Raw genomic sequence first — 27,191 nt, 5'->3', positions numbered from 1 at the left:
GTTGAATTATTAGCTAGAGGTCATTTCTTAACCTTCATCTTTGGTCTTAGGATTTTTTTGTTCTATCCATTAATAGATTCCACTCTATGATGGGGTTTGAAAACATTAGAGTCTACTAACAAACATCTTGAATGTTTACATATCTAGAGTTGATGAAAAGTGTGGTTAGCTTTTTTACTTCAATTATGGCATTTTCCAGGACTTCTAGTAAAAATATCATTGTTGCTTTGTGTGTGTGTGTGTGTGTGTGTGTGTGTGCGCGCGCGCGCGCACGTGCATGCGTGTGTGCACGTGTGTGTAAGAGATCAATCAATCCTGGAAAATTTAAAACCAACTCAAAATTGTTTAGGCTTTGAATTTCCATAATAACAATGGGAGTGACACATTCAGATTTTTTAAAATTCACATTTTACTTTACATTAGTTTCATGTTTTTAGCTGTCATGTTTTTGTGTCATAGAATACCATCAGTGCTCTGGTTGCTTCATTTTAAGGGGAAGTTTGTTACCTTAAAAGAAAGGAGGAAAAATATAACATCTACCAGATAACACACCTTTAATATGTATATAGGATCATAGATTCAGAGCTGAAAAGGCGCTCTGGAGACCAGCTAATTAAACTTCACCATTTTGTACATGAGGAAATTGTAGCCTAGAAGCATCCAGTGACTTGCCTAAAGTCACACAAGTAGTAAATGACAGTCCAGATTCAAACTTAGGGCCTCTTTTTCATTGCTCTACACTGCTCTGGAATTCATTGCATAAGGGCAGTCATTAACAAAGATGGAATTCAAATTCAGCTCGTCTGACTACAGATCCAGTGGCATTTTCCATTGGACAACATTGAACATGAACTTTTAATATCTGTTTTATTTATGTATTCTTGTTTCCCTTAAATGCTGAGATGGATCTGTGATCCTTTTGGTTGTACATATGCCCTCTGCAAGGACACCCCGAACCCCATCATACTTAATCATGACTGATTATTTTCACTTTCTTTCTGTTAAATCTGTTTAGAGGTTCCACGAGTTATATTGGCAGTCATTTTCTTGTTCTTTTAGTATTTCTGGAATACCAGTGCAGATGTCACCTCTCTTCCAAGTCAGTCATATGCCTTCTATCTTTTCTACCATTTCTCATCTGTAAATCATCATTGGTAATGTGCTGCAGCATACCTGCACACCCATCATTTCCAATGGATTAATTACAATTTTGATTTTTTGATGGAGATTATAGTCACATGACACCACTAGAGGTGGGGAGAATATTGATGTCAAAAGGGTGAACTTTTGTAGCACCAAGCTGCTTTGGATAATTAAAATTTCTGTTGTTTTTTTTTTAAGCAATTGGGCTTAAGTAACTTGCTCAAGGTTACACGGCCAGGTGTGTGTGTGTGTGTGTGTGTGTGTGTGTGTGTGTGTGTGTGTGTGAAGTATATGAGGCCAGAACTGATCCCAGGTCTCCCAACTCTGGGGCTGACACTCAAACTCACTGTACCACCTGGCCACCCCAAATTTCTGTTGAGTTTCCCAAATTTGGTCTAACCTGATTTACTATTAATTCTGAGTCTTACTATGCCTGTACCAGTCTTTTGTACTGATGGATTAAATAAATAGACTTCCTTTCCAGCTATATATCATAATCTAGGGGCAAAATATGTTTTTATCCACCTTTTTAATGGATTTGGATATTTGATTAGTATGGCTTCTGTGAACTGGAGCATTTGGGGAATCTTGTCATTGATATGGAATCTTCTTCAGCACAGAACATCCTCCATGATACAGGATAACACCTTAGGTGAGTTTTGTGCCTCCATTGATGTTGGTACTCAACATACTGAGCAGTTAGGTGGCATAGTAGATAGAGTCAAGGGCCTGAAATTAAGAAGATTTATCTTTGTGAGTTCAAATCTGATCCTCAGACACTTACTAGCTGTGTGACCCTGGGCAAGTCATTTAACCCTGTTTACCTCAGAGTTCTTATCTGTAAAATAAGCTGGAGAAGAAAACGACAAAGCTCCTCCAGTGTCTTTGCTAAGAAAATCAACTAAAAAGAACTAAATAATAATGAAACTCAACAGATTGCTGAATAGCTATCCCTGTGGTTTCAGTGTTATCACAGAATCTCATAGATTTGATTGGGAGTCACATTATTAGTGGAGAGACTTTAAGACCTCTTTTTGCTTTACAAAGTCACATCCAGTTTTGAAATCAATCATTAAACATTTATTAAATGTCCTCTGTATCACAGGCACTTTGCATAGTGCTGGAATACAAAGAAAAAAGCCACTCTCCAGGAGCTTACTTTCTAACTGGCGAATCAACAGGCACTTATATAGGCAAATATAAAATATGTGAGTTGTCCCCTGGGGAATGGATTTTCAGCTGGGGTTCAGGAAAAACCTCTTGCAGAAGGTGGCACTGGTAAGTTTTGAAGGAAACCAGAATTTTAAGAAAGGAAAGTGAGAAGGGTATGCATTTCTGACATAGTGTAGAGCCAGTACAGAGGGAAGGAATTTAGAAGATGGAGTATTTTCCACAAGAAACACCAAGAAGACCAGTTTGGATGGAACACTGCATGTGAATGGGAATGATAGGTAATAAATTTGGAAAGATAAGTGAGACCATGGTTTTGTAGGCTTTAAATGCTAAACAAAGAAGTTTATATTTGATCCTGTAGGTTCTAGGCAATCCCTTGAGTTCATTGAGCGGGGAGGGGGTGGTGGTAAAAAGATCTGTCTTTTTTTTTTTTTTTAGGAAAATCAGAATACACTAGAATGGTAACTTTGTTTTCTCAGTTATTATGAATATGAATATATGATCTGTTCATACATTGCTACATTCAATCGACCCATTCACTTAAACAATTATGCACCCTTTGTGAAAGACATGAGGCTGGGCAATGGAGATGATGAAAACAACAGAATCACTAATCTAGAGGAATTTACAGCCTATTAGGTTAGAAGACAATGTAGAAATGAAAATTATGAAATTGGGAAGAATAAGATTGAGGCAAAAAACACAAAGTACAAGGAGAAAATTTGAGAAGAGGAGAGCTACCTTTAACCTGGAGGGAACAAGGGCATATTTTAAGGAGTAGGTGATTCTGGAACAGAATTTCTTTTGAATTTAACCCATGCCAAGGAATAATTACACAAACAATCCCAGGTCTGGGAATTCTTCCGTTCCTGGCATGAGTATATCCCCAGGGCTTGCCAGCCTCTGAAATCCTGACCCTGAAGCAATTATCCAAGTCAGAGGTGAATCATTTTTTAGCTTGTATACCCATTAAATATAGTAACTTACTGTTTTCTGGATATTCTGTTGCTATTCAGTTTTTTAATATAATTTGACACAGCAGCTTTTTTCTTGAAGGCCAGGATTGCCCTGAGGAGGGGAACCTCTTTCCTTTCAAATCTTCTCATTTCAGAGCTACTGAAAGCTTCCCACTACCAGTGTTCTGCTGCATAGAGTTGACAAAGTAAGCCCATTGTTGAATTATTCAAGTGTGTGCAGCAAAGCTTTCTGGAGGAGCAGTTATGGGGGAAGCTGATGGAAAAGTGATTGCTAGAAAGTCATGATGCTACATAGAAGAATGGCCAGATAGGCATATAGACTCCTATCTAGGCCAAGGTCTTTAGGAGACTAGAACTCTTGGTATGTTTAAGGGCTCCTGTGTCAGGTATTATTATATTCATCATTATTCTAGTAATGCATTATGATGATGATGCCATACAGCATAGTATGTGTAGTATAGTACCTTGGTGAAGAATAATGGATTAGTGTTGACCTGAAGATTTTTGGTGTAGTATTGTAGGGATCAGTCTGTGGACTTGTCCTATTAAGTAGTTTTTCATCAGTAACTTGGTTCAAATTGTCTTTCTTGATATTTTATATATATGGCATGTGTGTGTATGGAGAGAGAGAAGAGAGAGAGAGAGAGAGAGAGAGAGAGAGAGAGAGAGAGAGAGAGAGAGAGAGAGAGAGGACAGAGAGACAGAGAGAGAGACATGTGTGTCTGTCTATTGATAGGTATATGGAGAGGTGTGTATATATATATGTATATATATATATATGTATAAGTAAAATGAAGTTAGAAAGCCAAGACAGTTCATCGAATGACAAAATTTAGATTGGAAAAAATACTTTTTCAGGCTAGAATCACAAGTTGAAACTTAACAAGATGAAATTTAATAGGAATAAATGTAAAATTCCATACTCAGATTCAATTATGGCTAAGGAGTGAAAAAGTCCTTAGGGACAACAAGTGCAAGGTGAACTTAATATGGATCAAAAGTATGAGGTAGCAGTCAAGATAGCCCATGCAAAATTTGGCTTCTTTAAGAAAAAAAATTTAAAAGAATGTCTGAAGGGAGGTGAGGACTCTACTGTACTCTCCTCTGGTCATTTATTCTACACCTATGTTTATTAGGCACTTTGCTTGACCCTTGGGATACAAAAACATAAATCTATATTGGTTGTTGTTAAATTGTTCAGTTGAATCTGACACTTCACAACCCTTTGTGGACTATCTCAGGCCAATACTATCTAGCTTTTTCTTGGAAAAGATACTGGAGTGGTTTGCCATTTCCTTCTCTCATGGATTAAGGAAAACTTGCCCAGGGTCATATAGCTATAGTAAATGACTGAGGACATTTTAACTTGGGTCTTCCTAACTTAAGACTCTGTGTTCTATCCACCAAGCCACTAGATACCTTTTGATATCTATCTATATCTGTCTAAATCTATACTAGATTTGGAGATATAGAATGATATTTTTTGTTCTAAGTGCTTATACTCTGTAACATCATGCCCAGGTCTGAGTTCCACATTTGGAAGAGACATTGACAAGATGGTCCTTATGCAGACTTAGAAACCATACTTTGGCAGAATCAGTGGAGGAACTAGAAATATGTAGTCTAGGGGAAAAAGACTTAGGTAAAACATGAGAGTGACCTTCAATTATCTGAAGGACTGCCTTGTGGAAGAAAGATTTTAGTTTTTCTAAACCATGGTGAATAGAACTAGGACCAATAGGTAAAAGATACAGCAAAGTAGATTTTAGCTCAATATTGGGAGAAAAAAATCCTCATAAGAACTTGCTTAAATAGAACAGTCTGGTTTGTGACACAGGTTGGTGTGGAATGGGAATGAAATCGAATTTGGTTGTGTAAATCACATTTCATTAGATGTGGTTAAGTGTAGGTGGATGACTCTTGTTGGGATGTTATAAGAAAAATTCATGGTTTGACTGGATTTGGTCTTGGTGACTTCCAAAAGACAATCCCATTCTGGGAAAGTTTCAACATATGTAAGATTCTCCATCATTTCAATAAATAGTACTGGGAGAGTTGCTAAAGTTCATGTTGGAAGAGACCTCACTTAACATTTCTCCTGAAAAATCATCCAAAATCATCTCCATGGGTATCTACATTGCCAAAAAGCTAATTTAATTTTAAAATAATAGAAAAATAGTGTCCAGAGCACTGAACGTATTGGCCTTCTTACACTCTAAGTTTCATTTTCAATTGTGGGCACCATATTTTAAGAAGGACATTAATAACTTGGAGATTGTCCAGAGGCATTTGGCTACTGAGATGAAGACAGCAACAAGGATGATTGATGAATTAAGGAAATGAGGATTGGTAAGTCTGAAAGAAATAAGAAAGGTTTGAGTGGTACATGGTAGCTGTTTTAATTTTTTTAAATTATAACACTTAGAAATTAAACTTATTTGGCATATATCCATTAAATAAAGCTAGCACCAATGAGTAAACATTACAAACAGACAGATATTAGCCTTAGGAGTGACTTTTAAGCTATTAGAGACAGACAGCAAAAGATGTTGGGTAAGATAACCTCATTGGCACCTTCCAGCTCTCTGATTCTTTGATTAGGTTTTTCAGACAGGATAGAAATGTTCTGTACCAAGAAAGCATGAATGAGATGATTTGTGGATGTACTGCTTTGGATCTGGCATCTTTTATTGGTGTTAATATGGAGTATAGCATTTCCAAGGATTGAAAAGTCTATGTTTTATTGCAAGAGTTACACTGTGGATCAGTTTTGAAGTGTCCAATGAAATAACACCCAAATGAAAGAAATTTAGACTTCATTTCCTGCATATAATGCCAAAAAGCCTTATTTAGTTTATTAATAAACATGAAAGAGAAAAGAATTAGACTGAAATTAAAGTCACAGAAAATCATAATTAGGTTAATAGTGTAGTGACAGTTTATCAGAACATTTAGATATTAGTCAATTAAACAATATTTATTAAGGGTGTTCTATGCATTGCAGTGGAATGAGCTTTTGATTAGGATACAGAAAACCTGAGATTAAATCTGACTCTCTCACTTACTCCATATGTGACCTTGAACAAATCACTTCAGCATTCTGGGCATCCATTCTTAATCTGTAAAATGAAGGTGTCAGAGTGGAAAAAAACTACAAAGCCATTTACAACTATAAATCTAAGATCACATGATAGTTTATAAGGGACAAAATAATGTGGAAAGAATACTTGCCTTAAATCCCTGAATTACTGAATTTAAAAGTTGAAGGGATCTCTGTGGTAATTGAGACTGACCCATACCTAAAAATGCACTCTACCAAAAAACAGGAATCATTCAGCCTCTGGGTCAGACCCTGCCACATGTGGATACTTTTTAACATTAGGAAATTTTCTTTGAAATCAGGATTTCTCCCTTTTGCAGCTTCCAGCTTTTGATTTCAGGTTCTGCTCCTTGGGACTGAAGAAAACAAATGATTCCTCATCCACTTTTGGCAAACTAGATCTGAAGGAAGGAAGACCTGATTTCAAATTTGGCTTCAATTACCTACTAGCTGTGAGACCTTGGGCAAGTCATTTAATCTGTCTTCTCAGTTTGCCTCAGTTTCCTCAATTGTAAAATGAGGATAGCATCTACCTCCAAATGACATTGTGAAGATCAAATGAGATAACATTTGTAAATTGCTTAGCAGGTTGCCTGGCACAAGATAATCACTGTTCCCTTCCCTTCCTCACTTTGATGACAAGCCTTCAAATGCTTGAATAAAAGCTGTTATGTCTCTCATGCATCTTTGGTTTTCTGGATCCTGTTTTCTAATTTCACATCCTACTTCTGATGCTTATTCTGTATTTGTGTGATCAGGACAAATAACCTTTCAGAATCTCAGTTTCCTTATCTATAAAATTAGATAATAACCTGTTAGAACCTCAGTTTCCTTATCTATAAAATTAGGTAATAACACCTTCACAAGGTTGTTTTGATGATGAAATAAGGTAATGATTTCAAATGTTTTGCAAATCTAATGGCTAGCTGTTATTTTATTGATTAATACATGGAATCTGACCTAAAAGAATTTTATGACCTAATAAGAAATGTAGAGTGGAGGTAAAAATGGAAACCGCACTGTACTATACACACATATGTGTATACATGTGCATATGTGGATACATGTAGGTACAAAAATGTGTATATATGCATTATAAATCTATGATAAGTACGTGCATGTATATACACTTAGGTATATATGTATGCAAGAACACATATGTACATATATACACACATATAAATACATACTGTCTTATTGGAAAAAACAGTTAACAATTTGGGGTGTAAGTCAGAAGAAGTTTTATTAAGGAATATGTTGCTATGGAAGAGTTCAAAATGGTGAATTCCCCTGAACTGAGAAAAATCGTAGGTTTTTGAGACCAACAACTTATCATTGAAATTGTTTGCTGCCATTCTTTCAAGAACAGTGAGGCCCCTGGTTTCTTTTTATGCTTGAGAGAGGGCAGAAACAGTCCAATGTTGCTCTGTGGTTGTTCTCTTAGAAGGACTAGGATAAAATTGGACCCATATAAAAGCTGTCCCAAAAATTTTAGTTCCATTTTAAACTATTAAAGCTTATTTAATTCCTGAGATTTGGGGGTCAACCTTTTTTTAAAAAGTCAAAGTGACTTGATCATTTTAGACTGGAATGGAGGCTAGCTTAGAGATGGAATCACCCATACCAAACAAAGAAGATGGCTGTCTTTGAGCCTCCATATGCCATGGTACCTGGATATAAGTGTTAAGAGATGTTAGAATTCCTGATAACAGTTCAAGGATGAGTTGGCTGGAGAAGAGATGTGAAGCTTAATATTGATATTGTTTTATAAAGAAATAAATTAGTAATTCACTCAAGGAAAAGAAGAGGAGGTGGAAGCTGGAGTTATATAAACTAAGGCAATTTACTTGCTCCTGTAAGCTTGCTTATTTTTATTAATATTTTTGTTGTTGTAGTTATTTCAATCTTGGCTCATTGGCAAATCCTAAGTCTGAGCGATCCATATTCATATGGTACCAGGGAGACCATTTAAGACAGTTGCTGGATTTAAAGTCTGTTTATTTGGTTTACTTGTTACTGCAGCTGCAGCTTGAGTCTCTGAACCAGCCTCTCTTGATAGTGAATGTAAGAAAAACATATGGGTCATGAGAGGATGAAAGATGGTGAGAATGAGATGCAAACTTTAAGTAAATTATGCATGGGAGCTGGAACTAAGCAGAGTAGCAGTGTACTTGCTGCTGCCCTTCTTCAGCAATGATAGAACACGAGCACAGGGCTAAGAGAAAATTATGACATTTTCTGATGAAGATGTCTTCACCTCTTTGTGGTTACATCATCATATTCCGTGTTTCTCAAAGTTCATTCTTTACCATAAGTCCCACTGGGGTTGCACAAACCATCGGGGTGCAAATTTCATCAATTTCATGCACCCTCTATTTGAAAGGTATTTTGAAGCTTGTGAAACACTTTGAAGTCCTTGGAGTGCTTTGTCTGTCTGTTTTTGTCTTTTTGTTGTTGTTTCCCCTTTTGAACCCAGGAAATTTGTGGCTGTGTCTTTTTTGGTCTGTGGTCAAATAATCAATTTGCCCTATCTTTCTTTCTTTCCTTTCTGACTTTAGGGTAAAGAAATTTCCTTATTCTTGATATCTTTCCCTTCACAGAGAAAAAGTTAGAGCTCTTTTAAGGCGACCTTAGGCATCATCTGGGCCTCCCCCTGGCTTCCTAATCAAAGATTTAGTGACTTCTTCAAATTCACTTAGTTAATAATCATGGGTGGCAAACACATGGCAGCAATTGACCCTTTCTAGAGAGTGGAGTATGATTTTTCCTCAGTCTCAATGTTAGGAAACTGGCTATAGTCAGGTCATATTTTGGTGCCACTTAAGAAATGGTTATAATTCTCTGTGAAGGTTCTTTGATCATTAGATTTGGAATTAAAGAAATGAGGAGACCTGAGGCATGTTGGAAAAAAAGAGTAAATTTCATGCTTAAATAATTTTAGAAGATACAGTCTTTCTATCAAGTCAGACTCCAGTAGCTTAAGACAAAATAGGAAACATTACATCATTTGAATCAAGTCTGATTAGAATTTATTCATTTGTAAGGCAGTTCACTGTTTCAAGAACCTTCCAAAATTGCTTCCTTATCTGTGTGAATTCTTATCACATCCAATTATGTCACTAGTCGCATTATATAAATGTTCCAGAGCACAAACTGTTTCTTTGGGGTACAAACACACATAAAGCCATGCACACATTTTCCCCCAATAAGATATCTGTATCATCAAAGTCCCCACGTTTGTTCAGATAAATTTGGTATATTTTTATTGTTATTCAGTCGTTTCAGTCATGTCTGACTCTTTGTGATCCCATTTGGGGGTTTCTTGACAAAGATAACAGAGTGATTTGCCATTTCTTTCTCCAGCTCATTTGACAGATGAGGAAACTGAGGTAAACAGTGTTAAGTAACTTACCCAGTGTCACAAAGCTGGTAAGTATTTGAGGTCAGATTTGAATTCAGGAAGATGAGTCTTCCTGATTCCAGCATGTATTCAGGTTGAATTTGTGGGTTGAAGAACCCACAAATTTCCTGGGTTCAAAAGGGGAAACAACAACAAAAAGACAAAAACAGACAGACAAAACACGCCAAGGACTTCAAAGTGTTTCACAAGCTTCAAAATACCTTTCAAATAGAGGGTGCATGAAATTGATGAAATTTGCACCCCGATGGTTTGTGCAACCCCAGTGGGACTTTTTATGAAGAATGGTAAAGAAGGAACTTTGAGAAACACACAATATGATGATGTAAGCACAAAGAGGTGAAGACATTTTCATCAGAAAACGTCATAATTTTCTCTTAGCACTGTGCTCGTGTTCCATCATGATTCCAGGTGCTCTATCCTCTGTACTATGTAGTTGCCTGCATCCAGGATATACTCTTAGCCAAATATTCTAAGAATTTCTTTTATTACTACATATGAAATTTTTTATTGTATTTTAAAACATAATTTCACAATAACCTCACATATAGGGAAATAGACAATTCAAGACAAACATCAATTAGTTTAGCCCTGAGAGTGGGAATGGTGGTAAACACTTCTGTGGCATCAATCTATATGGTGGGCACCATGGTTATTTGTTAATTGGTTAGTGTTAAGCATTTGACTGGGTAGCTAGGTGGTATAGTGGATAGAGTGCTAAGCCTGGAGGCAGGAATTCTCATCTTCCTGAGGTAAAATCTAGTATCAAACACTTATTAGCTGTGTGACCCTGGGTAGGTCACGTAACTCTGTTTGCCTCAGCTTCTTCATCCGTAAAATGAGTTGGAGAAGGAAATGGCATATCACTCCATTATCTTTGCCAAGAAAACTCCAAAAAGGGTCATTAAAAAGTCTCACCCAACTAAAAGTGGCTGATCAACTGCAATAGTGAAGTATTTGACTGTCTTTAAGTATTTGATTCTGATTTACAGTTCAACCAGATAGTGAAAGGGAATTGACAGGTGGCTAAGTGGTGCAGTGAATAGAGCACTGGCCCTGGAGCAGGGAGGACCTGAGTTCAAATCTGGCCTCAGACACTTGGCACAAAAACTAGCCATGTGACCTTGCACAAGTCAGAACCCCAGTTGCCCTCCAAAAGAAAAAATAAAAAAAGGGGGGGGGGGAGATTGAGGAATACTTATGGACTCTGGACCTGACTTTTTCTTTGTGTTTGTTTTGGTTTTTTGGTCTTCCTGTTGCCTAGAATGCTTTCTCTGTCCTCCAATGACTCGCTTCCTTGGCTTCCTTTAAGTCCTACCCGAAATTCTCCATCTGCTGGAAGCCTTCTCTAACCCCTAATTCCCTAATTCCATCATCTTCCTTCTCAGTTATTTCCTTTCTACCCATACATGGCTTGTTTTGTGTATATCAGTGTGAATGCTGAGTCTCCCTCGTTAGACTGTGAACTGAGGGCAAAGATCGTCTTTTGCCTCTTTTTATATCCCCAACCCTTAGCCTGGCACAGAGTAGGTATTTAAGAAATGTTTATTGAGTGAATGATTGCACTCAAAGGATCTCCTAGTATGGCTATAACCTGAATTTTAACATGAAATAAATTATATAAAATATGGCTCCTATTTCACTAACCATTTTTTGATAAAAATTTAGAATTTTTTTGCATATTCTAGATTTTTCAAATTTAGCACTTACTCTCTGAGTTTTCCCCCACCCCCAGTTTGCACTCACTCACACAGATACAAATTGAAGCTTTGAAATTGTGACTGAGTCCTATATTCCTCATGGTTCTAAAAGTAAACCCAAGGGCCTGGAGTTTTTAGCACTGTTGTTCAGGAGCCCCCACTGGTGTACTCCACATGAACAATATGTTAACCAGACTTCATTTCATTTTATTTGCAAAGGTATTTACCAAGGTGGTAAAGTAAGAATAGGTGGTATAGGACCTTTTTTTTCAACTTTCATGGTTATCACCCTAGCTCAGGCCTTCTTTGAATAACCACAATAGCTGTGTAATTGGTAGTCTTTCCTCAAATCTCTTCTCATGTGAATTCATCCACCATGCAGCTGCCCAATTGATTTCCTGAAATAAGGTTTGGTCATGACAACTCCTGCTCAATCAAATGCTGTAGTTCTTTTACCTTTAGGAGCAAATAGAAAGTGGTTTGTTTAACATTTAAAGCCTTTCTACAACCAGACTCCTCCTTACCTCTCCATTCTTTATGTGCTTCATTTCCTTCCACTTACTCAACAATCCAGCTATACTGTATTATTTGCTGTTTTCATACAAGATACTCTCAGAATTCCTCTTCACCTCTGACTCTTAGCTTCCCATCAATATGCAGACCAAATATCTTCAGGACTTCCCTGGCTGCCCTTCTGCAAAACACACATTTGTAGTGCCTTCCCTCTGAGGTAGCCTTTTATTTGTATTCTATTTATCTAAAACATACATAGTCACTGAGCATGTGGATGGATATCTTTCGATCTACTGATTACCATTATTATGACTATACCACCAAAAAAGCAAAGAAGGCCTGGTACTTACCAAAATCACAACTTTTTTCATAGTTCCTTTTAGCTTTAAATCTACAATCTAGTTTTAAATCTACAATCTTCTCATCCACCTATATATGGGCTGTTGGACATGTGAAATCAGGCTGAATATGTGAAGGTGGCACAGTGAATAAAACTGTAGACCCATAGTCAAGAAGACCCAACTTCAAATCCAGCATTATACTCTTACTAACTCTATGACCCCTGGACAAGTTACTTAACCTTCAAGATTCAAGTTCCTCAGATATCAAATGGGGATAGTAATATGACCTTTTCCCTAGAGTTGTTGTGAGATAAAATGACAAACCTTACAACTTTTTATCAGTGCTGTTATGAAAGTGTGTGCCTGCTGTGGATTTAAATGATTTTCTCTTGTGAAAATAATTTCTTTTGAAGATTTTGTCTTTTGGCTCTTCTGGTGTTTCATTTTGGGGAATTTTTAAATTTTTAAATCATTTTTCTTAAGCATCAGTAAAGTTACTTGTTTGATTCTACCAGCCAATTCCTTTCTCATCTTTGCCAACTTCTAATAGTCTGCTCCCTCTGCTGGCAGCTCTTTTCTGCCAACCTGTAATGGTCCAATTTATTTGCTGACTGCCACTGGCGAAGAGAAAAGGTCTTCAGATTCAGGTGTGCCTGCCAAGCGAATGATTTTCTCTTTGCCAAATGACCTGATGCAGGTAGACAATTGATCACCGTCAAAAGGAGGTTGGCAGATCCTTCTGTCCTCTCTACCTCCTCCCACCCCCAAACCCACAGCCCTATTGTTCTAATATGAGCAAATCAAAGGGCTCTCTTCCTCTGCTACTGCAATTTGGCCTGTTATTGAAGATGACACCACTGGCATTGTGATTATGAGCTCAGTGACTGGGCATGACTTAATTGCTAGCATAGACTGAATTGTTATTTTCCTTTTATATTGCACACATTTGGTGTGGAGTGGTTTTGTGTGTGTGTGTCCTAAGCTGCAGCTAACAAACCCTTTCTCAGGGATGATGGAGGAATAGGCCTCACTTTTGAGCTAGGCCTCTGAGTCTACCAAGGCTCAATTTAACAGAGATGATAAAAGATAATCCTAGGTATATCATGGTGGGAGGGCATGTAAAAGAAAAGAGAGAAGAAGCTAATATTGGGAGGAGTTTATAGAAAAATGGGATAGGAAAATGATTATACTAATTTTGCTATTTGCAAAATTTTAAAAATTCTTTTTATTTGCAGGATTTCCTTGCAAATACCAGAATCCTCTTTTTATTTAATATCTGAAGTGGCTTTCTAATGCAAAAGTCATATGGTCTTATAATATATACGCATATAGAAGATATGAAGAAAATAGATTTCTCGACCTGTATGTGAATTTGACCCACTGAAACTCTTGAGTCTTCTGAGTTTCCGTATCCTCATTTTAAAACATCTCCATGAGCAGTTAGGTGGGGCCGTAGATAGAGCACTGGGCCTGGAGTCAGGAAGACCTGAGTTCAAATTCAGTTTCAGATACTAGGTATGTGATCCTGGGTTAACCTCTGAGTTCCTCAGTTTCCTGATCTGTAAAATGAACTGGAGAAAAAAATGGCAAACTACTCCATTATTTCAAGAAAATCCCAAATGGGGTCAAAAAGAGTTGGACACAACTGAAAAATGACTGAAAGGAAGGAAAACATCTCATCTCTTCATTCCTTCCTAAGTTATAGCCAACTTGATTGTGAGTCAGCTAAAGTTTGGTATAGAACTTGGATTCTATGACCATGTTTGGTATGACTATGATGACTATGTTCAATATAGAACTTGGATTTACCTTCTGAGTTTACTTTCTAGCTTTGCTATATACTTACTTTGTTACCTTGAACAATTCACTTAATTGCTGTTGGCCCAAGTTTTCTCATTTGTAAAATAAGAGGGCTGGCCTAGATGACCTCTCAAGCCTTTTCTAGCTCTTAGATCTATGAACCAATGATTTGTGATAGACCTCTACCTCAGACACTTACTCTGTGACTTTGGGGAAATCTTTTCATCTTTCTAAGCCTCAGTTTCCTCACCTCTAAAATAAGAGAAAGTTATACTTGAACTATGTCCCTTTCAAGGTAAGGAGATCACTTGATAAACCTTAAAGAGCTATAGAAATGTGAATTATTTTCATTATGAGATTATAGTAAAGGGTAATCATTACTTTAATAATAATCTGTTAAATAATCCAGAAATATCTGTGCCTCACTCCCATTATCCCTATCTCCTAATCACTGTGGGCATTTTCTTCCTGAATTATTTGTCACTCTGATTATCTTAGGAGCTGGATCCATCAGTTCACATAAGGTCCAGATGTATAAACTATACCTTGTATTCTTTCAGAGAGAAAAAAAAATCATTAATATATAAAAAGCTTAATTTAATAGAATTTCTGTTCTAATTAAATTTATACGAAGTCCTTAATCTTTTTTCTAAAAATTTTATTGAACCCAAATATACTGCAAATTGGGTTTGCCATATGAAATCTTTGCATTTAGGAAAATATTAATCTCCTCCTGTAGGAATCACATTTTGTTAAACTTTATAGTCATCATTTATTTTTTATCTATTGTTCCTTGTAATTTTCTTTCTGTCTGCCCTCAGGGAACAATATGAGAGCTCTTCAAGAACTAATTTAGCACCTATCAATTTCTACCAATGAAAATCAAAGATTATACAATGTTATACAAACATTCTATTCATGAGGCTGAGGATGTGGGGGAAGGAGGCGATTCATTTCTGCTGTCTGTTCTCTTATTTAATAAGAAATTATTTTATTTGATCCTATCTCTGCAAATGTAAGCTAATACTAGTCTTTCTAAAACATGAAAACATAGAAGGCTTTATTTACATTGAGGAAAAAAAGGAGTTTGGGGAAGGGGTTACTGAAAGAACATTGGACTTGACAAATTGGGGATCCATTCCCAGGTTTGCCTCTTAGGGGGCCGTGTTATAACCTTGCGCAGATTGACTTATTTCCCATTTTTCTCCTCATCTGTAAAAAAGAGGGAGTTGTACTGGATGTTGGCCTCTCCTTTGGATAAGGTCCTATTTAGTATCTAACATTCTGTGATTTTGTAACCTTATTGTCATGTAAGAGTTGAGAACCTTAAGGTTTTTTCCAGTCATGGACCCCTTTGGTAGTCTAATGAAGCCCATGGAACCTTTCTTAGAATGTTTGTTGCCAAACTTCATTATGGAAGGAAATGCTATGTTTTAAGGAGAGGCTATGAAAATAAAGATGCAATCTCCCCTTCCCCACCTGGCTCTGTGTTCACAGACTTTCTGAAATCTAGCCACTGATCTCTTAGGGATCCATGGAATCCAATTTAAGAATTCCTAAATTAGAGGTTAAGGACTGAATTTAGGATTCCTTTAATTTAGGGAGGTCCTAGCTAAGGATATTTTCCTTCCCAATGCAAGTCAGAACCTCATCTGCAACTAAATGTCTTAGTTCCCTAGAGCATTGAGAAGTTAAATGGTTTTTCCAGGATTACACAACTTATTATGTATCAGAGGTGAAATTTTAAATCAGACTTTCTTGGTTTTGAGGACAGCTAGAGAGCTATCTACTAGGTGGCCACAGTGAATAAAGTGCCAGGGCTAGCATCAGGAAGACCCATCTTCCTGAGTTAAAAATCTGGCCTTAGTCACTTACTAGCTATTGGACCCTGGGTAAGTCACTTAACCCTGTTTGCCTCCATTTACCCATCTGTCAAATGAGCTGGAGAAAGAAATGGCTAACCATTCCAGTATCTTTGCCAAGAAAATCCCCAAAAGGGGGTGGGGTCCAAAGAGTTGGACATGACTGAATAACAACAAATCTATCTACTATCCCATGGCAGTCTCTTCCATTGTTTTATTAAAATATCCAAAATATAGGAAGGTGTCAGGCAGATCTCCTGATACTCTTAGAAATTATTGCTTCATTTCTGAAGAGCCTTTCATGATTCCCAGTCCTACATTGCCAACTGTTTTCTAGACAGCTGAACCATAAACATGTCCCATAGGCATCTCTAACTTGACACGTCCCAAACAGAATTCATCGTATTTCCTCACAAATTCTCCCTGCCTTCAAATGTCCCTATGTCTTTTGAGGATTCCACTATCCCTCGTTTGTTACCGTGGAATCATCCTTGACCCTTTTCTTTCCCTTTCTGTCAAATCAACTGTCAAATCTTGTCGATTCAAACTCACTAAAAATCTCAGGAGGCATCTGAAGACCTGAGTCAAATCTGGCCTCAGACACTCACTAGTTGTGTGACCCTGGGCAAGTCACTTAACCTGTTTGCCTCAATACACTGGAGAAGGAAATGGCAAACTACTCCAGTATCTTTGCCAAGAAAATCTCATATGAGGTCATGAAAAGACAGACAAGACTGAATGACTGAACAACAAAGAACACCTCTCCACATCTATCTTCTTTTCTGTACTCACAGACTCTATCCCAGGTCAGGTTCTCTTGGATGATGGTGCAAGCTTCTTATTCGTCTTTCTGCTTCCAATCTTTTCCCCTGTTCAATTCCTCTTCTCTTCTCCCCACACCCTCCAGAGTTTTGTCTTTTGGGGTTTTTTTAACCCATTTGGAAGGGGACATTGGCCAAAGGCAGCCCGACAGAAGGGATAACCCAGCCCTAACAAATAGCTATGGTTCTAAGGGTTTTTTTTTAATTATTTTTTATTTTATTTTGTATTTATTTGTGTGTATTTCCTTCAACTTCAGGGAGAAAAAAGGACAGGATATGTTTCTTCTTTAGTCTCCTTTGGGAGGCTTAGGTAAGCATATCAACCAATGAGATTCTCTTTTATAGTTCTTGGTGCTTAAAGGAGAAGCCAGGAGGAGTTGGCACAGAGAGCTTGCTTATGCCAGGAATTCAGACACATCAGAATCTCAGAATTGGCTCTCTCCATCTTGCTCTCCCTTCCTCGCTTCCTGTTTGTCTCTCTTCTCCTACCTTCTCCCCCCTTCCCCTCCTTCTTCACTCCCTCTTCTCTTCCCTTCTCTTCCTCTTCTCTTTTTTCCTCTCTCTTCCCCCTCTCTTTCTTCCTCTCTCTCCCTTCCTCCCTCACTCTTCTCTCTCCCCCTTCTCCTCATCCCTCCTTCCCCCCTCCATATATATACATATATGTATGTACATGTATATACATATATGTATGTGTATATGTATATATACACACAAATACACATGGATAAACATACTAGCTGCTCTTCTTCCCCTTTGAAACTCCCCATTCATAGCAACAAAGCAAAGCAGGTATGAATAGTCGAATTTTTAGGCCAGTACCTATATTAGTTTAAGCAGAACAATATAAACTAATTTTAAAGTAAAGGTAAACTTTGAAATTGACGTCTGACTCTCAGAGAGAAGGAAGGCAAGACAGGACCTTCACTGCCCAAGGGAGAGGGAAGATCAAGAAAAGAAATTCACCATAATCAGATCTGCCTTTCTACTTGATGCACAGGCAGGTCTCATCTAAACCTGTAGGTCAGAGGTGGCTATCTGGGCCCTGGGCTGCAATTAAACCCCAGTCATAGCCCAGTCTTTCTATCTGCTATTACTTGAGGTGGCCCAATAGGAATCAATCAATCAATAAACATTTATTAAGTATCTATTATGTACTATTTACTCTGCTAAGTGCTGGGGATTGGTTATTGTCCTTTGTTCTCAAAAAAAAGTCCAAAATGATATCAGTATGCTACAGTCAACTTACAGTGTGTACCACCCCACTGTGGCTGACCATTAGGAGCTCAGAATGTAAATGCTGGGGATAAATAAAAGGCAAAAGAAAGTCCTCCATCTTGAAGGAACTCACAATCTAAGTAATGGGACAATGTGAAAATAAATATATACAAAGCAAGTTATAAATATGTAAATGTAGAAATATAAATAAATATATAGAAAGCAATGATAAACAGGAGGGAGTTCACAGAGAGAAGGTAATGGAATTAAGAGGGATTGGGAAAGGCTTCTTGTAGAAGGTAGGATTTTAAATGAAACTTAAAGAAAGATAAGGAGTTCAGGAGTCAGAGTAAAGGAGGGAGAGCATCCAGGGCTGGGAGAGAGCCAGAGAAAATGTCCACAGTTGAGAGATGGGGTGTCTTGTTTGTGGAACAATTAAGAGGATAGTATTATTGGATCAAAGAGTACATGTCTGCAAATAAATTGTAAGAAGACTGAAAAAGTAGGAGGGGACTAGATTATTTGGAACTTTGAATGACAAAGAAAGCATCTTGTATTTGTTCCTGGAGGCAATAGGGAGTGAGGGGAGTCTGTACCTTGGTTAAATGTATGTTTTAGGATAATCCCTTTAGCAGTTTAATGGAGGATGATTTGGATTGGGAAGAATCATGACTTGGGCAGACCCACCAACAGGATATTTAAATAATCCGGCAGTTAGGTGATGAGAACCTGGGATCCAGTGGTAGGGAAAAAAAGGCACTGGAATCAGGATGATCTAAATTTAAATCTAACTTTGAATATTTACTAACAGTGACCCTGGGCAATTCATATAACCCCTGCCTGCCTCAGTTTTCTCAACTGTAAAAAGCAGATATTAATAGTGCCTACCTTACAAGGTTGTTGTAAGGATTAAGCGAGATATTTGCACTTTACACACTGCCGGTCACATACTAGGTGCTTTGGTTTCCTTCACTTCCCCAGACTAAGCTACCTGAAAGTGAAACTGATCCCTCCCCTATCTGAGGCAGAGACACTCAGTTAAAAACCTCTCAGTTCAAAGCTTTTTCAGTTCTCTTGTTCACCAAATTTAACCACCAGTGCAAAAGGAAAACAAACTCTCTTTGAGACAGTACGGGCCAGTGGATAGTGACACCAACCTGGATTCAGCAAGACCTGGGCTCAGATTCTACTTCAGACACTTATTAGCTGTGTGACTGTTGGCAAATGATTTAACCTCTCTCTGCCTCAGTTTCCTCATCTGCAAAATAAGAGGGTGAGACCCCATGGCCATTCATTCCAGCTCTAAACTAGGATGCTATTGTTGACTCAGTCCTACTTCAGTTCACAGTTTCTTACAAACCAAAGAATTCTATTCTCAGACAGTGGAACATTACCTCCTGTGTGCAATTTCCCCATGTCAGAGAAGTGGTACCAAGAATCCAAGAATAGAATTTGTCTTTAATTAATAAATAGGTAAAACCCAAGATGTCAGGATTCTCCAGAGGGCAACAAAGAATAAACCAAAGCTCAGGAATAGACAGAGCTGAAACTAGATAAAGAGCCATTATCTCCAATCTTTAATCCCAAGGAATCAGTGGTGGCTAGCTACTCTTCTGCTAGCAGCCTGGTAGCACACCACTATCCTTACTGATAAGTCCAACTCAGTTTTTGTGGTCATTTACTCAAAGTATGAGTCTGGATTTTAACTTGCACTTGATTTACTGGGGACAAGTGAGAGTAGTGGGATCCTAGGATTTCAGGCTAGAAGGGCCTTTAGAGGCCATAAAGTTCGAGAGGTTAAGTATCTTGGTCTGAGTCACACAACTGGTAAGTGTTGGGGGTGGGATTTGAATTCAAGTCTCCTTCACTCCAAGCCCAGTGTTCTAGTCATTGGGTTTCCTCATTGCCTCAAGTTACTTTTAAGGTGATTGAAGGATGTTAGGTTTTAACATATGTTCATTTTACAAGATGCATCAGAGAGATAAATTAGTCTTATGATAAGCTTGTGTTATATTTTTGTGTAATTGTTTTTATTCATCATTGTCACTGCCTTTGAAATGTCCAAAAAGGTAGGTATTAAGTGATTACAAACTAGAATCTCACTAGATCTCATATCTACTCTTTTTTTCTCCTTATAATTTATACAAGGTCAGTGAGTGAATTGTAGTTATTCATTGTTTTGTTGTTTGTTGAGACCCTCAGTACTGCATCTCTAAGGAAAAAATTAGGTGCATTGGTATTTAAATTTCCATGTATCACTAATCTATTGCCAGCAACCTAATCAATCACCTAATGCATTTAGTATGTGTACAAAAAAATTTCTTTATTAAAAAATTCAGAATTTAAAGAAAGTCTAAGCTTTTATTACTAATGCTATTAATAATTAAAATTTTGACTCCACTTTATCTTTTAAAACCATTCACAATCTGACCCCCAACATATCTTTCCAGACCAGTGGAGATTATTCACCCTCTCACAGTTTACAATGGAGCTAAACTGACCTTCTTTTTCTTCACATGTGATGTATTATCTCCCACCTCCATGACTTTGTACAGGCCCCCATGCCTTGAATGCACTCTGTCCTCAATTTCACATTTTTAGAAACCCTGTCTCCTGTGATAAACAGGAAATTAACTTTCCTTCCTCATCCACCGGCTGCCAATGCCCTCCCTCCCAAATTATCTTGTATTTAAATACTTTCTGTGATCCTTTCGTTTATTTTCCACATGCTCAGGAATATACTTGCTGTCTTTTACATTTTGTTGTATCTTTCAAGTAGGGATTATTTGTAAAATTATTATTTCCAGAATCTAAATCAGTGCCTGATATGTTGTAGGTAATTAATGCCTATTGATAGATTGATTTACAAAGTGCCAATTTATAGATATTTCTAGAAACACTGAAAAACATTCTCTCTCATTTCATGCTGATATCCTTCCTTTTCTGACCTAAATAGCAAAACATTAATTAGCCAAAAGCATTATGGTGTGGTGGCAAGAGGGACCAGTCTTGGAGTCAGCATGAGCTCAGTTGAAGTTCCAAGACACAGACATAACCATGAAGAAATCACTTATTGTGGTGGTAGAGTATTATAGATTAAGGACTGGTCTTGTAAACAGGAAGACCCGAGTTCAAGAACTGCCTCTCATATAGTTTGGTTTTGCCATCATGGGAAAATTCTTTTAACGTTTAAATAAATGCCCCCAAACAATTCTCTAAGACTCTGTTTTAGATATGTTGGCAATCTACATCAGTGGAAGGCAATTTTCAAATTGAAAGTATTATACACTGATGAAATCACAGGTAAAAAAAAATAGGTAGAAACTAAAGAATTTCAACTGAATCTCATATAATAAGGGAAGTTTATTTTAAGTTCCTGGTATTGTTCAGAAGAGTATTATTATCCTTGAGTTCTCTTTAGATCTTAGCATTAGCTTCAGAGACCTTCCAGTTCAGAGTACTGAGCACAAAGAAAAGTGGATGCCATTTTAGTAGCATTGTTGAACACAATGTTGGTAACAACCTCCATTTAGTGCCAATGCAGAGAAAGAGAATGTGGATATTGAATGAAGTGTGGATTAAAAAGGGAAACATACTGAAAAGATGCTTGCATAAAACTAACCAAACTCATCTCCCAAATAGACTTGAGAAAATAAAAACATGTCCATATTGTTTCTTCACAGAAGAGACTGTGTTGGATACAATTGTTTGTTTTTTTGTTCCTCTGGAAAGGATTCCAGAGATCCTTTCTGGAAAATTTTGTCATGATCAAAAAAAAAAATTCCTCCCTAAGAAGGTATACATTCAAATTAAAAATATTGATAGTTAACCAGAAGCCTTTCAGTCCTCTGAAAAGATCCAGGTTCATGATTTTTCATCTGAGAAATCTAGCTTTGATTTTCTCTCATTTCCCCATGACTTGTAGAATATGTAGCTTTGGCTCTCATGCCTAAGATTGTAATTGGACACTGGTAGTGTGGTACTGGTAATGCGAAGAAAGGTCAAGTTGGTACTGCTTCCAGTAGATATAAAGCAATAGACCAGGGAATTTCTTTAAGATGTATCTGAACCAGAGAGAGTCAGGGCTAAAGACAGATTTATTTCTACATCCCTCTTTATTCCTTTCTCCTTAGTTCTTTTCACTCTTCCTATCCTGGCTCATCTCCTTGGTGGCCTCTTACATTTTTTCACCCTTTTCACTCATTCTCTTTCTCTCTTTCTTTTTTCTTTTAAAGCTTTCCTTCACTTGGAAAACAGGACACGGACAGAACATCTAACTTCAAACAGCCATCAGGGAGTAAGTACTAATCATACCCGTCCTCACTAAGCCATGTCTGAAGACTCACTCCTTCTTCTGGGCTTAATAGGATAAAGCTAGTAGTGAAAAAGAAATTGAGAAATGTGGTTCTACTGATAAGGGAAACCCACCATAAAGTGTGAATTAGCTGCTGTGCACCAGATTAGCTTCTGGAGTGTTTCATTACTATTATAGTGTCTCTTTTACACTTTAGCTCTCTGCAGACATATCACCTGAGATAATGACCCTCCATCTATTTGAACAGGTGCAAGAAAGAAACTAGCTTTTAAAAATCCACTCACGCGTACACACACACACACACACACACACATGCGTGCGCATACATACACAATCTAAATTATAGTATAGAATATTTCATCTATAAAGTAAATGTTAGGAAGTTCCCTGTTTGAGTCATCATTCATGATTTACTCATATCACAAATTAAAAAGTAATTTTGAAATGAAATGACAGATTGGACCAGAGACATAAATCTAGGCTATCTATCCAGGAAGTGTAACTGTGCATAATAACGTTATGGGAACAGCTGCTGTCTTTGTGTAGCTCACTACACAGGCTGCTTTTGTAGACCCTAACGAGGACAAAACCAATTAGCAGATTAGAAATTGCCAGAAATCAGAGATACTCAGCTAGAGTAACAGTAAAAATGAATGGTGTTTTTTGCTTATGTGGGTATCTGATGCCAATCTAAGGACTGCAGAGAAGGAATGTCTCATGCTTCACCATGTTTCACAAACAGCTGACTCTTACCTATAATATGTTTAATGCAGTAGCCAAATTAAATAGATATAGGGTACATTATACATCTGAAAACGCTCTTAAGATGGATGGCATTGGCTCTTATCAATGATCAAAGCCAGCAATCAGGGTTTTGGAAAATAAGTCTAACTCCCCTTAGAACATTTTAATAGTTTCAAGTAACATGTAATAGGTGTATTTCAAAGAAGATTTCATTTAGATGTAAATGGGAGCTACGAATTATCAAAAGAAATAGGACTTTTTCAAAATCCTTTTTTTCTAGGGATTTGGGATCAAAGACACCTTTTTTTTGAACTTGAAAAGTAAATATCCCCTATTTGAATCCTTTTTTCCCAAAAATTAGAGCTCCTTCATTTATCCTTGGAAAACAAAAGCTATCTATTACTTAGTTTCCAGTATTAATTTCCTATTGAAGATTTGGATAACTGAATTAATGGAAGGTGCACTCTAAAGCTCTAGTTCATGTCGGGTTATGGTTCGGAGATCTGAGCTTTTGACAGTCAGTCTTATTGTATAATTAAATATGAGAACAATGAAATATTCATTATTATTATTATTACTTATGGTCAATACACAATAATACTAAGGTCAGAATAATCTATAGGCATTTCATTTAGTCTCTTACCATCACAAAAGGCTTACCATCCTAGGGTAGGATATTTTTATGATTTTTAATCTGAAACTCTTGGAAGTTTAATGAGCCTTCACTCCCATTCAGTTGTTTATCCAAAGTCCTAGAAAACTTTACCCAGCAGGAAATTCTACTTGGAATATGATTGACTCTTCTCTACCTTTCTAAAACCTTTCTTCCCAGAAGGCTCAAATCGATATCCTCTCAGTGGAAACTGGCACCATGAAACCATGTATCACAAATCCTGTGGGCTACATATTGGTTTAGGAAACCATATATTAATGTTATTTAAGTTCTGTTGTATTTTTATTTATTTTATTAAATATTTCCTAATTACATTTTAATCTTGTTCAGGCAACACTCATTGCTTTAGCTACCTTCTTTCCCTCAACGTCAGCCCCCATCTCCAATAATTGCTAAGTCTTGCCAAGGCTTTTTTCACAAAGTCATGCATATACATCTCATATTTTTTCTTCCTGGTGCTACCTCCCTAGTTCAGAACTTTATTACTTTATGACTGAATTATCCCAATTAACTTCTAATTAGTCTCTCTATTTCCATTCTCTCCTGCTTATCACCACTAGACTAGTCTTCCTAAATCAACTTGGTCATGTTACTTTCTCCTCTGCTGAGCAGTTTCCAACTGGTTATCATTGCTAATTGAATAAAGTCCCATCTTCATGTCCTGACATTCAAAGTCCTCCACAATTCCACTCTAGCCTTTCTTTTCAATCCTATCTACTGCTTTTCCTTTATAGGAAACTTCTGTTCTGGCCAAACTATAGTAGTACACACTGTTTCAGGAACATTCTGTCACTTTTTTTTTCCTTCTAAGGACTTTGCTGCTAATATTATCATTCCTCCTGAAATAACTTCTTACCCTCTCAGCCTTCCCTACATCTCTTCTAGGCAACATCTTTTCAATCCCTTATGAACTAGATGCAAAATTTGTAGACAAAGATGTCATGGCACCAGAAAGAGACAGAAAGATAGAGAGTTATGAGAGGGAAGATAAACATGTATAAATACCCCCATATATATAGGATGTCTGTTATTTCACTGATAAAAGAATTCTTGGTAAGGAAACTTCTATATACGTAAGTTGGTAGCTGTTCCATGACTGTTAAATTCTTAAAGAGTTGCCTCAGGATGTGGTCCACTGTTTAGCCTAATTCCAGTCATTCCACCATGTTGCCTCTGTGTGAATGTGTGTTTGTTTTTCCCTGTTCTTATGTCAGAGGAAGCATACCTGGGGTAATGTCCTGTTTCTGACACATTAATTCTGTGACTCTGGTTAAGCAACAGCCTCCCACTCCAGGTCACTCTGTACAACTATTGATAGCAAAATAGTTGCTGCTTTGCATTGGTAGGGGGGATTTCATCACCATGAGCAACTTCCTTATATTAATGAAATCACATATCTGAACTCTGAGTGAGTATATGTGTGTGTCTGTGTATACTGTACTGTAATGGTAATGAGAATTTGAAGATCTTCCCTGCCCCTTGTATTAGCAAGCTAACAGGTACTTAGCACTTAGTTTCAGTTTATAATTGTGTCAAGTATTAAGACCCAGAACTTGTGAATCCCACAGTGGGATGGACTTGTTGACATAACCGGAAGGGGCAGAACAGGGAGAAACTAATACCGTATATAAGAAAAAGCCCAAGCTGAGAGAAGCTAGAACTTCTGGGAGTGAGCATCTGGAGGCTGGCCTGGTACTGCTGGAGAGAGAGAAGAGAACTGAGAACTGAAGTAAGAACTGAAAAGAGAAATGAGAACTGAGGATTGAACTAAGATTTGAGAAGAATTGAGAAATGAGAAGAGAGGAGAACTGGGAGGAGGCATGGCTGTGGTGTTGGTACTTTGTCTGTTTTTATGTTACTTTGTCAGATTTGTCTGCTGATAGAGGACAGTGCTGTTGTTACAGACACCTGGGACCTTGCTGCTGGTTCAGAAGTCCTGAAAGAGGATTTTCTTGTTGTATGTTTACAGAAATCCTGGAAGGAGGGTCTTGATGATGATTTCAGAGGTACAGGGACTATACTGATAATTAGGGTTGATTCTTCAAACCTTGTTTTGGGTCTGTGTTGATTTCACAGGAAGAAAGTGAATTGATAAATATGCCAGCAATGTGCATGCATGTTATTGTGGCTCTTTGTTAAGCTTTGTCTTCCCAGGAACAAAAATTGTGAAGGACTTGAGGTGGACCAGACACACTGAACTTCAGTGTGGAACAGGAACTGGACAAGGAACTGCACAAGAATTTGGACAAAACTGAGAGCTGTCTGCCTTTGAACTCAGGTGACAGTTGAATAGATTCTGGCAGGAGGCTGGGACCATGGAAGGGGAACCATGGAAGCAGAGAGCTAGCCTTGACTCAAGATGAAAAGACCTCTCCTTGGGTATTTAGTGCAAACTGAGAAGAGCAGGGTTTACTAGGGGCGGAGAACTTTGACCTTTATATTTAGATGATTGAGTTAAGGACTTACTAATTAAGGATGATTGGAAACTAATCTCCAATTAAGAAGAAAGAAGACTTTTTGATAGAAGAGATTAAGACAGTATAACCTAGGGGTGGAAAACTTTTGACCTCTGTACTTTGTGTCAATTAAGGAGGCTTGCCTCCTTAAGAATGATTGAGTTACTAAATGAATGCACTTTGTTTAAAACTATGTGAACACTTTGATGAAAACTACTTGACCACTTTAGTGATAAGTTGTTAAGTTATAACATGGTGAATGCTGTATTTTGATTTTCTGTGAATATTTTGTCTTAGTATATTACTGCTGAATAAATAGAGAGTTCACTATACTATGTAATCAGAACCTTCAAAGCTTTTCACAATAGCAGACCCCTGTAAAGCTGCTCATGCTTGGATTTTCATATACTTATGTCACAGACACACAATCTTGCATATCCTAAAAATCAAGTGAAGCATAAATAATAGTCTCAGTCCTATAAATGAAATCATTAGTCTGGTCTCCCAAGCTCCAGTCTTGAAAAAAATAGCATGTCCTTATATACATATATGCATGCATACATACATATCAACATTCATATGTTAACAAAAGTATTTATTTATTGTTGAGTCATGAATGAAAAGTCATGTCTGACTCTTTATGATCCTATTTGGGAAACCCTTGGCAAAGGTATTAGAGTGATTTGCTATTTCCTTCTCCAGGTCATTTTACAAATGCTGAGGCACACAGGGTTAAGTGAGTGAACCAGGGTCAATATAATTAGTAAGTGTCTGAGACCAAATTTAAACTCTGAGAGAGGCTGCTTCCTGATTGGAAGGCCTGATACTTTATCCACTGCGCCACCTAGCTACCCTTAATGAAAATACATTGTTTTCAAATAATTTAGACAAATATACTCTTGGATTTATCGTTAGTATGGGAATGATTTTGCAGCTATTA

At 37.4% G+C, this 27,191-nt stretch overlaps 1 protein-coding gene across 4 annotated transcripts in view; it reads left to right on the top strand.

The window, feature by feature from the left end:
- SYT1 (synaptotagmin 1) overlaps positions 1-27,191 on the top strand; it is a 766,356-nt gene that overhangs the window by 87,685 nt on the left and 651,480 nt on the right. For 3 of the 4 annotated variants that reach the window (XM_069094803.1, XM_069094805.1, XM_069094802.1), the window contains one exon: positions 22,299-22,360. The exons of the other annotated variant lie outside the window; for it this stretch is intronic. The gene's annotated coding sequence lies outside the window, so the exon portion shown is untranslated. The remainder of the gene's footprint in view (positions 1-22,298; positions 22,361-27,191) is intronic. 4 annotated transcript variants of the gene reach the window in all.

This window comes from Petaurus breviceps, unplaced genomic scaffold (assembly GCF_028583685.1).
Source record: "Petaurus breviceps papuanus isolate PSGF00001 unplaced genomic scaffold, PetGlider_PUasm1.0 221, whole genome shotgun sequence".
Classification (NCBI taxonomy): Eukaryota; Metazoa; Chordata; class Mammalia; order Diprotodontia; family Petauridae; genus Petaurus; species Petaurus breviceps.
Note: the sequence above shows the minus strand (reverse complement) of the source record. Positions and strands in the feature narration are given on the sequence as shown.